Source organism: Rhynchophorus ferrugineus, unplaced genomic scaffold (assembly GCF_030347505.1).
Source record: "Rhynchophorus ferrugineus isolate W39M unplaced genomic scaffold, kcgeb_rfMv2 rfM1, whole genome shotgun sequence".
NCBI lineage: Eukaryota > Metazoa > Arthropoda > Insecta > Coleoptera > Curculionidae > Rhynchophorus > Rhynchophorus ferrugineus.
In genome coordinates, this window is record NW_027472580.1 from 27920415 (window position 1) to 27937239 (window position 16825).

Below are 16825 nucleotides of genomic sequence, written 5' to 3' on the forward strand. Positions count from 1 at the left end.
GGATGGAATGTTTTCATATACCTCTTCAGACTTGAATTGTTAAATAAACAACAAAATCCTTAACCTTACAAAACAGACCAGTCCTAGGATCAAACCCAAAATGGTTGCTGTAGATTCTACCTTTCGATTGCTTCCAGGCGGAAACTGCCGAACTTTGCCGAATATGAGCTATGATTCCCCAAAATTAGGCACTAATAAAGTGCTCTGGGTGTGCTTTTTTAAGTTTATATTCGATATCTCTATATTTTTTTCACAAAATATTGATAGAAACATGGAATATTATAACAAATATGCATTATTTTTCTCCACTATTGCATCTGTTAATTCAATTTGTAAAAAATAAAATAGAAGACAGAAAATCGCTTGCGGATGAATTCAGATTTATTTGTTCGTGCACTTTCTTTTATCTATTTTAATTGATTTTTAAATTGCAATCTCTCTCGTCGTCGCTGAAAAGTTTTCAGTGCCGCCTCGATCCCGAACAAATTTGCTGCTGTTTGTCTGTTGAATTATTTGTTTGTTGTTTAGAACTTTAGTTCGAAGTATTCTGTGAGGATTTATGAAAATTAAATGGCGCCAGATATTTCGCTTAATTACTAGAATGGTATTTATTATTGTGTGTCTATAATTAGCGCTTCTCTATATAAATATTAATTGATAAAGGGAAATAGCATAAAATTGGATTAAAAAATAATTTGGGTGCATAATTTTATGTTAAAATTATATTGTTTTATTAAATTTTTTAATTTAATTAAAATTAATTCGATAAACAAATTGCTATAATATTCAAAATTCGGAAAGATAATATGTGATGTAAGCAGGTATTTGCACATATACTACTTGGTTATAGCAATCTTAATTCACGGCATGACTATTATTGCAGAACGACTTATTAATAAAATTACGGTTTTTTATTGCACTATGCAAGTTATATTGCAGTAGGAGAACATCTGAAGAAGCATTATATTTATTATTTAATATAAAATAAAGTTAACAATATGTTGATAGTAAGTGCTTTTATACTAAAACTACTTCTTCTTTCTTCAGCAACAGATGGTGTTACTGTGTATTATATCGCATGGGGTATATTTTTAACTAGCGTTGGGAATTTTTTTATATATATTTTAAAGTCTCCTTTTACCAACTATGGGTTTATCTGGACCTACAGTTTAAAGTGGGCTCTGAACCACGGTCCTCAGCATTAAAGCCTACCGACTGGCGAGTGACCAACTTTAGAAATCATTCCAGAAGACAGTCTTACCCAGCCTGGTTACTGGCGTGACTGAGATCATTTTCTTTGCCGGATTTTACACTCCTGCCTAGAACATTCACAAATTTTAAACAATGACAAAAATAAATGTACGACCATGGCCCAGCAGGATTCGAACCCGCGGCTATCGCAACAGTAGGAGGACTGTCCCATCGCGTTTACCACTGCACCACCAAGCTGGCAGCGTTGGGAACTATCGACTGAAAACAGTCAAAACAGTCGATAGTCACAAAACAGTTGAAACAGATGGGAGTCAAAAAACTAGCGACTGAAAGTAGTAATTATTATGTTTTTTTCAGTTCGAGATGTTTAGTTTTGAGTTCGTGATGTCAGACGAAGATATACAAATCCTGTATAAATTGTCAGAAAGGAAAGGATGTAGATAACAATTAATTTAATATGTGGTTATATTTACCTACGGTAGTATAAGCGAGACGCAAATGTATAAATTCCTTCACGAACTAACTTTAAAAAAGAAAAGGAAAAAATAATTACTGAATACTATTAACATGCAATTAAAAATTTCATTCTAAACGAAGTAGAATTACTTTTATATTTGAATGTTCTGTGGATCTGTAAAAAGGAATGGAATTTTCTATGGAATGGAAAAATACCCCAGAAATGTTTTATCGTATTTTAATATGTTAATTGCTATTTTCAAATAATATACTATAATAAATTTAGACAATAAAATAGAACTTAAACAAAACCTAAAAAATAAAAATGTACAATAACCATAAATACTATATAAAAATTTAAACATATACCTAATCATAGAAAAAAAAACCAGTCCATAACATAATTAAATATTATCAGAATGAAATAACCTAAATGCTTTATTTATTTATTATGAATGGGAATATTTTTTAACATAAATCGAGAGATTAACCCAAATGTTACCTATTATTGTCACAAAAACAGCCAAAAGTATTTTACTATTTATCATTCACAATTTTAATCTTTTCACCCTTTTACTTTAACAATTTTGAAAAATATTGTAATAAAATGCTTTAATATTACTATACAATATATTGTTATTTACAAGCAAACTACCTAAAAAATCATAAAACTACATATTAAAAATAAACAAAAATAGAACATTAAAAATAAATCGAATTAAACAAGTAGAACCAAAAATAGTAACTAAAAGTAAAAGTAGTGAAACAGTCGATAGTAAAAAGTAGTAAAATACTAAACAGTCGATAGTCAATTTCAGTCGGTAGTTCCCAACACTATTTTTAACCAACTTCATGTTGAAGCGCTCAATTTGCCTGAATTTATACCAAGTAAATTGCATTTGCGTTTTACTTCAGATTAATTGAAAGCGACTGAAGTTCTTCGTGTTCTGCATGAAGCTTGTGCCAATCATGCTTCATCGATTTCAACATTTCTGTTTTCAAGGTTTTAAAAATATTTATTTTGACACCGAAGAAGAAGAATGTTCTGGACAGCCAAATATATTGAAGAAGAGGATTTAAAAGCATTACTCAATGATGGTCAATAAAAAATTCATGCAAGAAATATAAAGAATTGTTGGATGTGATATATGAGACCATTTTCAATCACTTGAAGAACATGAGAATGATTCGAATGCTTGGATATTTTGTGCCATATGAATTGAAACCAAGAGTCATTGAAAGACGTTTAGCCTTGTATCGTAACGTAACTGGTAATAGAGAGTTGATCCATTGTGATAATCCGAAACGAAAGGAAACTATGGGGACTAGCTAGTGCTCTATATTTGATAGAATCAACTCAGTGTAACAAAACTTAATAAAACTGTCAATGGGGATTACTATGGACTACAACGGATGTTTCTGAGCCGAGCACTGTACGAAGACGGCCGGAATACGAACAAAGACACGATGTTACTATTCAACATTCACTATTCACTGACTATTCAACATGACAACGTCCGACTAAAGGTTAAAATGGGAAGTGCTACCCCACCAGCCGTTTTTTTCCTTTTGTTTGTTCTGACATATGATTAGTGTTTGAGCAGCGCTTCACTTCTTATGAAGCAATCAAAAAGGGTCGATTCGTGGGTAGCCTCAAAGTATATATGGTTCTTTCCAAATGGAATCCATAAATTGTCTGAAAGATGGGAAAATATAGTGACTATCGATGGATAATACTTTGAATGAAGGACATTGCGCCGATTTTTCACAATAAATGTTTATATTGGAAAGAAAACTTTAAATCTAATTTATAGGCCTATTTATAGAACAATTATTTAAACAGGGAAAATCCAAAATATCTCTGGTGAATTAATGAATGAATCTTTTTCTGGCTTGGTGGTTGATCTAATCGTAACTTTAACTACTAATCACTGGTATATGTACCGTTTTGATAAATGACCCTTTCCGCGCTTTTATAGTAAAAACGTAATATCATTATTGTAGAATTTGTTATAAATTATATTAAAAATATATTAAAACTTCCCAGACAATCACCTATAACATTCGCAAAGTCACTAAAAATAGGTATGGTCTAATGTTGTTGGTATAGTTAACAACACCTTCCAAAAAATTCAACCATAAAAATTCAAATATTTTTAAAGTGTACGACAGGAATTGGAATCAATAGAACTTGAGTCATCCACCTACTCCAAAAAAAGAATTTTAAGAAAAACGCGATTAAAGTTTCGTCTTTAGATACCACAGCGTAAAACTGCTATGTCTCCAGAAATAATTTTAATCCTCTTACAACAACAAACGACAAAAACTATATTTAAAGAAGCAAAAACTAATTCACCCACACATACAATATATTTACAGCTAAAAAAAATATATAAGCACTACAAAATTGAAAATTATCTTTCAGAGCTAATTAACAGTAATTAATTTGAAAAGCCTGCTGAAATCTAGTTTGTAAACGTAAACGGTGAAAATAAGCTCTCAACCATAAATAACTTGATAATTAAGTAAAACGTTTTAGCGCATTTTTTATACAAACAAATAACTCACCAGTCAACCAGCACATAATTTATCTACCAATGAAAAATGTAGTCCGGAACAGAAAAAAAAATGTAATTTAAAAATCAATTAAAACCAAATCGACAGTAAACAGAAATCAGAATTTGTCTTAAATCAACCCTTCTGTTTGCTTCTCTTCTATTTATGATTTATATGTACATTTATATTTAAAGGCCTTTTAACTGGAAAAGTATGGGAGATTCCTTTAAATGTTTTCTATATATAAATCGAATTTATTATTAAGATATTGGTTGAGATAAATAATGTCCGAAACGTGAGCAGAATTGAGATAACTATATTTAGAGCTCGGGGTGGCAATTTTGTATAATGTGTTCCGTGATACTGATCGAATATTATCGATATGAGAATAATTCAAAAACTGTTTAACATAATGTTAATGTGCAACATAGAGAGGTTAAGATTCATTAATTACAAAAAATCTAAATAGCCATGTAAAACAAATGAAAGTTTCTTATATAAAGCTTTTAGCTAGTATTGAAAACTATCGACTATTTAGTAATTGACTATTTTTTATCTACTAGTTTCAGTCGCTGTTTTCGGTACGACTGATTTGACTACTTTTTACTATCTACTGTTTCAGTCGAGTTCTTTCACTCACTATTTAGTCCTAAAACCTTGAAAATAATGTTCCGAATTTATACTTACATAGATTCATACATAATATATATACTGTTTTATCTTTGGTTTGTAGTATGATTGTAAATAACATTATATTGTACTGTAATATAACAGCATATTAGAACTATATGTAATAGAGTAAAGAAAAGAACAACATGTTGGTTGATAAATAGAAAAATAGTTTTAATTGAATTTATGTTATCTTGGCAACTATTAGGTATTTTGTAATTAACTTTTTCGATTTTCTAAGTGTCCCGATTTTTGTTCAATGCCTTTTGAATATTTGAACTTCTTTCATTCAAGTTTCAATGAGTAATAATCTTAAAATATTCTTGAAATATTTATTGGTAAATGCTTCGTTCCTCTTTAAAATAAAGTGAAATATATGAAATATAAAAATAATTTTACATCACTAAAAATGTAACTGTTATTTGTAGGTAATACATTTCAGCAATTATTTCATTCCGATTCTTTCCCAGAGGAAGTTAGAAAAGGAATACATACATTTGCATAATAGTTATGGCACTGTTGAAAAAAAAATCGTAATATACATACTGGATTGAAATAGAAATAAACCATTTACTTTTATTATATTATATCATTGTTACTTTCCGATTATTAAATTAATTTAAAATTATTTTAAATTAACTGATCTATACCATAGAGAAATAGAGAATTAACTAAATTTTGGCTAAATATTTCGCGACGACCAACATGTAGATGTCCCTACATTACTTGTTTTATTCGCTATGCTATGAGCTGCGACGGAATCCGATTGCTTCATTTCGTTCTATGGTTTGTTTATTTTGCACGCCACATTGAGAAAATGCATCATCGTTTTCCGTTAAAAAAACGATCTTCAAGAAATAAGTAGAGAACATTAAAAATCCTAAACTGGTTGGGTTAAATATGAAACACATTTACTATCGTTACTATGGGAGATATTTTTGTGATACATTTAAAGTATTCTTTAAGTACTTATGAACAATTTAATGATGATGAAAATAATACCACGAGCCCAGAATATATACAAATGGAAGTGGATCAAAATCAAAATTATATAGAAGGTAAATTGAAGGAGTCAGTCACATTTCTGTTCATAATTGTTACCATTAATTTCTAAACTGTCTTACTATATTTGTAGTGCCTATTTCCATCGATCCAGGCCAACAACCAGAGTGTTCGAAGCAAGTATCATTTCGAGTAATGCAAGTATCGACATTTGTGAGACAGTCCGTGAGCCCTTTCTGCTCATTCTTACTGTTAATTACTTGATTCTATAACTTCAGTCCAGATGTTCCTATAAGAAAAAACAAAGTGATATGTTTTACACTACGGTACATCTCAGGTTATTTAGTAAAACTTTATAGAAAAGAAATTAAGGGTGATTTTTGTCTACATACAATTATGAATAAATCAGTAGACCCACAAATTGAGACTGATTTTATAGAGGCAAAATAATATCTCATGTCCCAGACTCTAACAAAATTGTTTTAATATATTGTCAGTAGGTCTTTGAGCTGTATCTTATTTTATTCAGCGATTTTGCCACATCGATAATATAACAAAATGTTTGTCAAATGCTTAAGAAAAGTTAATTTAAAACCCTTCAATTGTACATCCCATAATGATCTTTCGGATAAAATATTAAAAGTACTGACGGAGAGATGGAAGAGAAAATTTTGATTTGTAATGCACCAAAGTTTTTTGGTTATGGTTTTATATATATGTATATAATATTTATATTTTATAGACATATTTATTTTTATATTATATTTATATTTTGTAGATAAATTTACATTATAAATTTACATTTATTGTTATAGATTATATTTATATTTATTTAGTTTTAAATATTATATTTATATGTATATTTAATTTAATAAAATTATTTAAGAAAAAAAAAGTTTTTCATTTAAATTTAATTGGTCAATTAAACATGACGTCCAGGCTGTCACGTGCCAAACGTTACTAATGAGTCAATCAAATCAAATGTCTTCACAGTAAAATATTTTTCTTACAAGTGCCTATAATGGAGATTTAAATTGACCAATCAAATTACTTGAGTGGCCCATTATGGCTCCCTCTGGATGTTGGGGAAAGCAAAACTTTGCGCCAAAGTCGTCTATTGAGTTGCATCTCTATTACTCTATGATCTATACAGAGAAGTAAACAATTATCTTCGTCCGTTTCTCAAAATTAGTACGGGAAGGAATTCGTACATCTCCATCTGTTATAATGAATATGAAAACAGTTCAGGCCTATATTTGACTAAAGTAGTAATTACTACTTTTAATCGCTAGTTTCTTGACTATCGACTATAATGTATTGTACGGCTGTTTCGTGATTATCGTTTTATGACTATCGACTAATTCGACTATTTTCACTCGATAGTTCTCAACACTTCTTTTAACTATCAATTCTAGATTAGTTTGTGAACATTCTATGAAATTCAAATTCAAAAAATTGAGTTAATTATTATTAATTAAATCAATTAATTGAAAAAGATTATGGAAAAGAACAATCGAATTATCTGTGAAAATCCATTTTATATATACATATATATGTATACATATATAGTATACAGTCTATTCGATCTGAGCGTTTAGTTTGCATCATAGCAGTTAGTTCACTGCTTATATTAAATTAAATTTATATTAAAAATATTACATTAATTTAATGAATTATATTAAAGTAAATATCAGTTTTTAGCAAGATTTAATAAACAAACACATGGTACACATCCATACAGAAACATTAATATAATCAATGTTTTATTTATATTTTAATCCTCTATGGTCAAATGTTCTTCAATAGTTTAGGTTGTAGAACTTGCAATGCTTCATGTCAAAGATATATATGAGGAAGTCAAACTGGCCAGTGTCAAATAAATTTCATCGGAATATATACATTAGATATGAATTACATAATAATTTTGTGCAGCCTAGAATCTCAGGCGTAGAAATGCCCATCGAGCTGTAGTGTAAGACGCCAATCGATTATAGATCACAGCAAATTGTTGGCACTGAACCAATGAACGTTGCGTGTCCACATTGTAAGGCATTTACGTTTAAAAAAGGAGCCCCTGGGTTGTATTGCGCCAGTGAGAAAGTGAGATTAGCGGCATTGGTATAACCACCAGAGCCACTATCGTTGACTTCGAGAAATTATTATGTTTTTATTAATTCCACGTTAAAATGGCTCTTCTAGCACAATCATTAATTCCTCCCCCAAATCTTTTTTGTCCACCATGGTGCATTCATCAATTTGCAACACTTGGAGTGGAGTTTCATTAATTTGCATGTTCAACGGTACTACGTAATACTTCATTGTGAATTTCTTTTTTCAAAAAATATAAAATCAACAATATTATTCAATTCCACACCAGAAAATGCAACTAACAATTTTGTGCACAAAAAAATCCGTACAATATACACTATATTTTGATTTTTTTTAAATTATTTATTTTAGTTCGTATTGTATATTCATAGCTCAGACAGGGCAGCGTCTGCTGGATCAGCTCAAACAAAAATCAAATTATACCACTTTACTTACAAAATTGCGCAAAGTGACTTTTGACTACTTTTAGTAAAAATGATAATACGTATTTAATTTTACTTCTCTTGATACAGTAAATAAAAAATGTAGGAAAAAAATATTAAGTTAAAAATAATATATTTTGAACTTTTAAACTTTTGAATTCCTGAAAACTTCCTTCACTTTAACCAACAATACCACTTCTCAAAATCAAGTTCTCAAAATGAACGACGTGTCATATTTACATTCATTTTAAAGATTCCAAATATAAGAACTAACAGGTCAATTGAAAAGTCCCCGGCCTGACACATAGATGGTGCTACTAGAATTAAATCCCCTTTTTTTGTCAGCCCTAAGCCTCAAAAGATGCTTGTATAAATTTGACAGTTGTCGGATCATCAGTTTATGAATTATAACATTTTTACTGAAACAACTTTTGTTATTTTGAAAAAAATGGATAAAAAGGATTTTCGCGTGTTGATAAATATTGCTTTTTGAAGGGAAAAATACAGTTGAGGCAAAAAATTTTCCGGACACTGCCCCAGGAAAATCAACCATGAAGGATTGGTATGCTAAGTTTAGATGTGGTGAAATGAGCACCGAAGACGGTGAACGCAGTGGAACATTTAAAAAAACAACAAAATGATTTTGAATGAAAGTAAATTGAAATTGAATGAAATAGCAGACACTCTAAAAATAGCAACTGAACGTGTACATCATATCATTCATATATATTTGGGTATGAGAAAGCTCTGTGCAAAGTGGGTGATGGGTGAACGACAGGTTGATGATTTGGAACAGTGTTTGAAGATAATGAAGCGTAGTAAACCCGAGTTTTTGCGTCGATATGTGACAATGGATGAAACATGGATCCATCATTTCACTCCGTCCAATCACTCAAGTCCCATCGACAGTCATCCGAGTGGACTGCACATGATGAACCCGCTCCAAACTATGGGAAAATGCAACAGTCGACTGGCAAGGTTATGGCGTCTGTATTTTGGGGTACGCATGGAATATTTTTCATTAACTACCTTGAAAAAGGAAGGACCATCAACAGCAACTATTACATAGCGTTATTGAACCGTTTGAAAGACGAAATCGCCGAAAAACGGCCGCTTTTGAAGGAAAAGACTGCTTCACCATGACAATACACTGTGTCACCAGTGAGTGAAAACGATGGAAAAAATCCATAAATTGCTCTTCGAATTGCTTCCTCATCCACCGTATTCTTCAGATCTGGCCCCCAGCGACTATTTCTTGTTCTCACATCTCGAAAGAATACTCGGTGGAAAGAAATTTTCGTCAAATGAAGAGGTGATCGCCGAAACTGAAGCCTGTTTTGAAGCAAAGGACAAATCATACTACAAAAATTGTATCGAAAAGTTGGATGGTCGCTATAATCAGTGTATCACCATTGAGCGGAATTTGTTGAATAAAAAAAATTTGCCAAAAAAATGTGTTTTACTATGGTAGGCCGGGGACTTTTCAACTGAATTTTTAAATATACCACACGGTTAATAGGAGATTTATTTCCACTTATTATTTATTATTTACAACTTATTAAATATAACTTCAAAATGGTACATTCTTTGGAGTTTTTTAATAATACTTTATAGCAAAAAATGTTTTAACAATATTAATATGAAAGATAAGCACGATTTGTCCGTATTATAGATTTTCGTTTTTCAGTTATATGATGATATAATGATAACTTTTAATGTAAAAACATATTTATTAAAAATGATTTACACTCTTAGAGGCATTCTAAATACATAACATATTATGTTGAATTGATTGGATAAACATAATAATTATTATTTTTAAATATATCTATGACATAGTATTAAAGAGTATATTAATACTATATATACTAAGCAATATATTCAATTTTTTTATCAATAAATCTTCTAATGCTCAACAATATTAACTAGTTCAATTAACAAAAGATAACTTGCTTGAGTAGAGGATTAAGAATTAGAATTCTTGCTCATTGTTAACTATAAAAAGAATAATACGATTTAAGAATCCATTACAACAAGGAATCAAGATAACTTGCTTGAGTAGAGGATTAAGAATTAGAATTCTTGCTCATTGTTAACCATAAAAAGAATAATACGATTTAAGAATCCATTACAACAAGGAATCAAGGCGGTACAGCTTTAATTCCATCATGCCATAGATCGCCGGCTTGTTTTTTTGTTTCCATTTTCAGAAAAATGTAATTAAAACTGCCAAATGTATTTTTCTCCATAAATACTTATGAATGCTTTAGAAGCTTATTTATCAATACCTTGGAATTCACAGATTGACACGTTGTCACATAAAAGCTTTTATAATGGAAACAAAATTATGATATAAAATGGTGATATTACTTCCGGCATTAGGACAGCAAACAAGTATTGCGATCTCCGTAATTTTGTGTTTATATCTGGAATATTTTCTGTGAGAATTTACACTAATATATAGTCAATTCAAAATATCAGTGACACGAGTGTCAATATCTAAAGTGATAAATTCGTTTTACAGTCAGACAATATTATCCTTGTCATTTTATTTTATTTAAAAAGAGATAAGATGCTGTTAGAGAAGTTCGAACATGTAACGGAATGAGCCTACAAAAGTTGTCCGTTTGCCAAACTTCTGAAAATTCTTCAAAATATTATAATTACGGGTTATAAATCGGCAAACGTTGTCTCAACCCTTTGTTTTAATAAATTTGAAATCGCCGCGGTTTTTATTGGAAATATTTTGCTTCGCCTTGCAGCTGCACTGTAATTAGACACGGGTACGGGTACTAAATTATCTCAAAAAATAAAAAACCATATAACCTTAAATTCGCCAAAAAGAAACCTTGTTTATGCGAAACAGGTGACGAATCAAAATCAGCTTGGTGTTTCGGAGATCAAGTATACGAAGTGTATAAAACAGTAGTTAGTTTTTTCAATCGAAACATAATTTAATACAATTATATCAGAGAAAATTGTTAGTCTGGAAAGTACCCATAAAATCCAAAGCTATTTGAGAGATGTAGAACATCCGTTCATACATTATTTGATAATATAGGATTTTAGTGGTGTAAAGATAACCCACGAAGGGGTTTAATGGAACTTCCAGAGATTGATTTAAAAAAAATACAATTTTTAATAGCATATAACAAAATGAAGAAAGAAATATATCAATTTATATATTTAAATGATACATGAATATTTTAGAATGGTACAGTGGGTTGCTCATGGCAAGATGATAATAAATATAGTGTGAAGGCAACAAAAGTTGATGGAAAAAGGTAAATGTTGGAATAACTATCAATTAGGTTTTGTTAGTCATAACATTTATTCATTGCAGACATATAGTTCTTCATGCTGAAAACAGGAATGGTTTTATATCTGGTGCAGAATTAGTGTTTCTCTAAGTCCAAGGGTGACTACCATGAAGAAATGAACCATAACTTGTTTTTGCAGTAGTTTGAACATATATACAATGCACCATATCTACCATATATATAGTACATTGGTGGGGCAAATCCCAACAAGTGCACCAACATAGGCTGCAATTAAGGAATGGATTAAAGTACATAAAATAAGTTTCGAGGAAATCATGTTAAAGAATGAACTATTTCAAATTGTTACTTGGTAAATATAAATGAAATACTTAATTGCATTTTATGTAATTTACTTTTTTAGAAATAAGCCTGAGAAAAGATACATAGTACATCAGATTACTGAATGTTATGGCCAGAGTATTACATCTTCCTCACTGCATATTTAATCCAATTAAATTGATATTGTATTGCATGGCGTATTGCAAAGAATTATTACAATAGATATTCAGGTCGAGGAGGATATTTAAACCAGAACTGTCTGGATTTATGGAAAGAGGAATTGTTGAAAATAGCACATTTGGTTTGTGTGAGCTCGATCAGACACATTGAGGAAGAAATTGACAAATAGTAGAATCTTGAGCAAGTTTTCACTTGATTAATGTTTGTAACAGTGATTGAATAAAACCATAGGAATTTTGGTTTATGATTAAATGCTGACGATTACCAAGACAGGGTGATGAAAGAGGAAGCCACTAAAGGTCAGTATACAATTAATATACGTTAGTTGTAGGGAATTGTATTATAGAGTGTGAAAGCTTTATGAGCACGTGTGTTATTGTTGACTTTACAAGGATACATTGCATCGCAAGAAACAAGAACTAAGCATAAAAATTAAATATAGTCTCTAATGAAAGTAAAATACATTATACAGATATGCAATTGTTAATTATGTGGATTAGGCTTTCGGGAGATACCACTACATAAAAAAACGCGCCTAGAACCCTACCTATACCAGTGTAGAAAAATTTTAATGTACATTTAATAAAACAACTCTAACCTATAAAATATTGTGGCTGTATAATTAATTGTAGTTTTAAGTTCTTTGATAATATATGTAGTAGATGTATTATAATGTTAAAATAAATTATATTTAATAGAATATTTGTTGAATTATTTTATTTATAGTAATATTTTGTTGCCAACATTGCGAAATTTCCCATGTCATTGCTATTTTGAAGTGACTATGTATTTGAAGGACTGTTATTTTATTTGAAGGATATTTTTATTTCAGTAAGGTAAAGCTGTGAGTCTGTTCAAATCATTAACATTGAAGATTTAGTAGAACAAATTTGTGAATGTATTGTTTGATATAGGAAATTAGCATTTTTAGACTGCAACAATTCATAATAAATCATAGTTTATTATATCGAATGATTAAATTCTTAAAAGTGTTAATTTAATGCTTACTAATATTTTCTTCATTTTCCGTAATATAAGTTTTCTAATTGCGATGAGTCAAACACAGCAAGTTATTGCGGCATCTATTTAACCTCTTCATTACCAACATAACTGGAAACTCAGATAATATTATAATCGTTAGTGCTATGCCTTATAACATATTAACATTAATATTGTTAAAAAGTCGGTTCTTGTAAATTGTATGTATATTTCTATGTATGTATATTATAAGTAATATAATAATGATTGATATAATTATGATAATAATAATGAATTCGTAATTCGAGTAATATAATTGATCAAGAAAGGTTATTTATACAATGTTTAGTTTGAAGACTAATGCAAAACAAATGTTACTAAGGACTTTTAAATATGTTTTTAAAAATATTTGTTTTATCTATTTCTCTCTCTCTCTCTCTCTCTCTCTCTCTCTCTCTATATATATATATATATATATATATATATATATATATATATATATATATATATATATATATATATTTCAAATTAAAATTTTAACGTCTGTTTATACATGGCATCTTCTCATACCAAGATATTTACGTATGATTAATCATCTGTAATTTTCATATTATTACTTATTATTAGATAGAGCACATCAAATAATATTTTCCCGAATTCTTACTTTAACAGGCTCAATTTTAACTAAAACATATCAAATTTGCTATAGAACTGTATTTAATTTGCAAACAAAATCACAATAAACCATGAAATTGATACTCATCAGGAGCAACTTTCATCAAATGTTTGTTCAAATTCGAATTAAGATGCAAAAATTAAAGAATACCCTAATTAATTTTGAGAGTCAAAACAAATGTGACAAAATGTAACTAAATAATTCTCATTCTCCGTACTTTGTAAAATGGCAATGTTGCATAGTGACACAGTGACTGCCAAACTCAATAACAAATGAAGTAGGTTTGCTGAGAATCTAGAGCTAATAATTACACAGGGTTTTTATGGCTTATTTTGAGAAAATACTTAAAATTTGAATCTTATAGCATACAGAAATATTATAGATCCCGAAAAAACTTAAGTCCATACTATTTCTTAACATAGTATTCATAATTATAGTTGGACGGTCAGATTCAATTTATCGTGGATTGATCTTCGTTGTTTGAACTTTTTAGAGCTTGAAGAATTCGAGTTCTTCTTATACTGTGGGTAAGGAAAATAGGCAATTTTGCCGAGAGTGAGTTCGCGTTTTATGTTGAAAAGAACATATTCAACTTCGAAATGCCAAGAAAGCTAAAATGTAAGTAGGAAAACCTACAGGCCGTTACCTTCACAAAATAAGTTTTTATTATGGCTTTGTAAAATGCTTACATGATTATTATTATACTTACATTATTGATGATATGACAAATATATTATAGCTACCTTTTATCATATAATATCCACCACAAAGATCTCAAATGGAAACTCTACCTCAAACATTCATAGCAACCTGACCAATCGACAAAACAAGTTGAATTTTACAGGCCTATTTCGCTGCTACCTGCGATACCAATATTATTTGAAAAACTGGCCACCCAACAACAAAATAAACAGTAGTTGTAATATTTTCCAACGACACAGTTATCATGACAAAATATGTATCTCTGTCTAGTGCTCTAGAGAACGTACAAGTAGCGATCAACAATATTTACAAATGGACTGGAATCAAAAATACAGCTCAATAGCTACAAATTCCTCCATGTTAATTTTACGTTGCGGTGAAATGACAAATATCTAATTACATCACTTGACGGATGACCGATTCCTCAATCGTAATCAGCTGAATGCCTCGGAATACATCTCGATGGTACGTTAAATTGACAAAACATCACGTTAGACAAAAAGCAGAGCAGATTAAACTCAAGAAACTATACTGCTTAGTCGGAAGATACTCTCAACTAGGCCTAAAATCAAAGATATTGGTTTATCAATGAATCATAAAGCCAGTTTGGACCTATGAGGTGCAAATACTAGGTTGTACTAAAACATCAAACAAACTAGTAATCCAACGTATGCAAAACAATGTTCCACGATTAATTAACAATGCATATCGTTACGTAATTGATGAAGAACTGCATGATAACCTTGTGATCAAATGGATACACCAAGTGATCCAAGATTTGGCCTTGAAGCAAGAAATAGGGTTACTAAATCACAGAAACGTGGAAGCAATACAGCTACTGGGCAACACGCAGGAAATCAGAATATCCTCATGTAGTCTGCCTGCCTTGTATCGAATAAAACTTGTCGAATACACACAGACTCGATTAATTCTTCTTCCATTTTCAAACACTCACCGAAACTTTTGGCCAAAAGCTGCGACAAGAACACTGCGTTCCGCAAGATCACGTTAGCCAAAACAATGCCATAGCACGCTGCGAAGCAATATTCCGCGGTAGCTATCGTTATTTAAACCCACCAAATCTCGCCATGACTCGCACTGCATCAGCAAGCTACGTCCTATTTTGCCCCTGGCCTAAAAACTAGTCGAATGATTTAGTAGATGGTAAAAAGTAGTCGACTGCATCACATCGATAGTAAAATTTACAATTTTTGAGGAGTCGATAGTCGTTTTCAGACGATAGTTGTCAACATAGTCGATAGTTATTACTTTTACTTTTTGCCAAGAATATTTACAAAATTTTTAAATTTTTTCTAGTCATTAAGAACAAGTTTCATCCAGATAGACTTAGATATTAGTCCGTACATAAGAGATAACATTATATATCATATTTCTATCAGAAATTCTTCGATTATCTTTATAAGACGTTTTAGAGCTAATAAGTTATGAATAGTAGAGGATTTAAAATAAAACTTTTAATTTACTTGTAAACTATATATAAAAAGGAAACTAATTCCAAACACTTCATTTATAACATCTCACAGCTGGACAAAACACACCATTTCTTCTCCGAGAAACCATAACCATAGCAGTCAGCTATATGAGACCCCCCTCAAGAAAAAGTGAAGAAAGGATGTATTCGGTCCAGTTTGCCTTTGATAATCTTTCTTCTCAAATTTCCATATTGCGGAATAGTATTCCAAGGTATCTCCAAATTCCAACTGTCTAAGACTCAGCAAAATGAGGAACAAAAATCCACCTTTGGTAAACGTACACCTGAATTGTAACTTTCTGCCAATAAATTATGTTAATTTACAGCAGCTTCAGTTTGCCTTTGATGGTGTTATACTCTGATCAACAAAAAGCCACGAACACGGGATATTATACACGCGTTCATTTAATATGTATATATATATATATATATATATATATATATATATATATATATATATATATATATATATAATAAAAGATATAATATTTTAAATTGTATAATAATCATTTAAATTATACTTATTTAAAATTAAATACAGCTATTATTACAAAAAAACCCACACACATGTAACATTAACCTAATTCCGGGTTAATTTGAAAAAATAACACGAAATAAGCTTTTTCCCCACAGCAATAGCTAACACAAATCAAAAACGTTTCCCTCCATTACACGTTTTAAAGCTTTATTCGCTTTTCTTTTTTTTTTGAGATAGAAAAATGATTCGATATTTCAGGAAAATCCTGGCGCAATAGTGGATGGTTCAAAATTG

General features: G+C 30.3%; 2 protein-coding genes and 1 long non-coding RNA gene across 3 annotated transcripts in view; all 3 read left to right on the forward strand.

The window, feature by feature from the left end:
• Window positions 1-16825, forward strand: part of LOC143206624 (trissin receptor) — a 421579-nt gene that overhangs the window by 379777 nt on the left and 24977 nt on the right. The gene's annotated exons all lie outside the window — the stretch shown is intronic.
• LOC143206623 (uncharacterized) overlaps window positions 1-16825 on the forward strand; it is a 419549-nt gene that overhangs the window by 294566 nt on the left and 108158 nt on the right. The gene's annotated exons all lie outside the window — the stretch shown is intronic.
• Window positions 11351-11897, forward strand: LOC143193964 (uncharacterized). The gene is made up of 3 exons (XR_013005149.1): window positions 11351-11497; window positions 11637-11710; window positions 11770-11897. It is a non-coding gene; the product is annotated as an uncharacterized LOC143193964 (long non-coding RNA).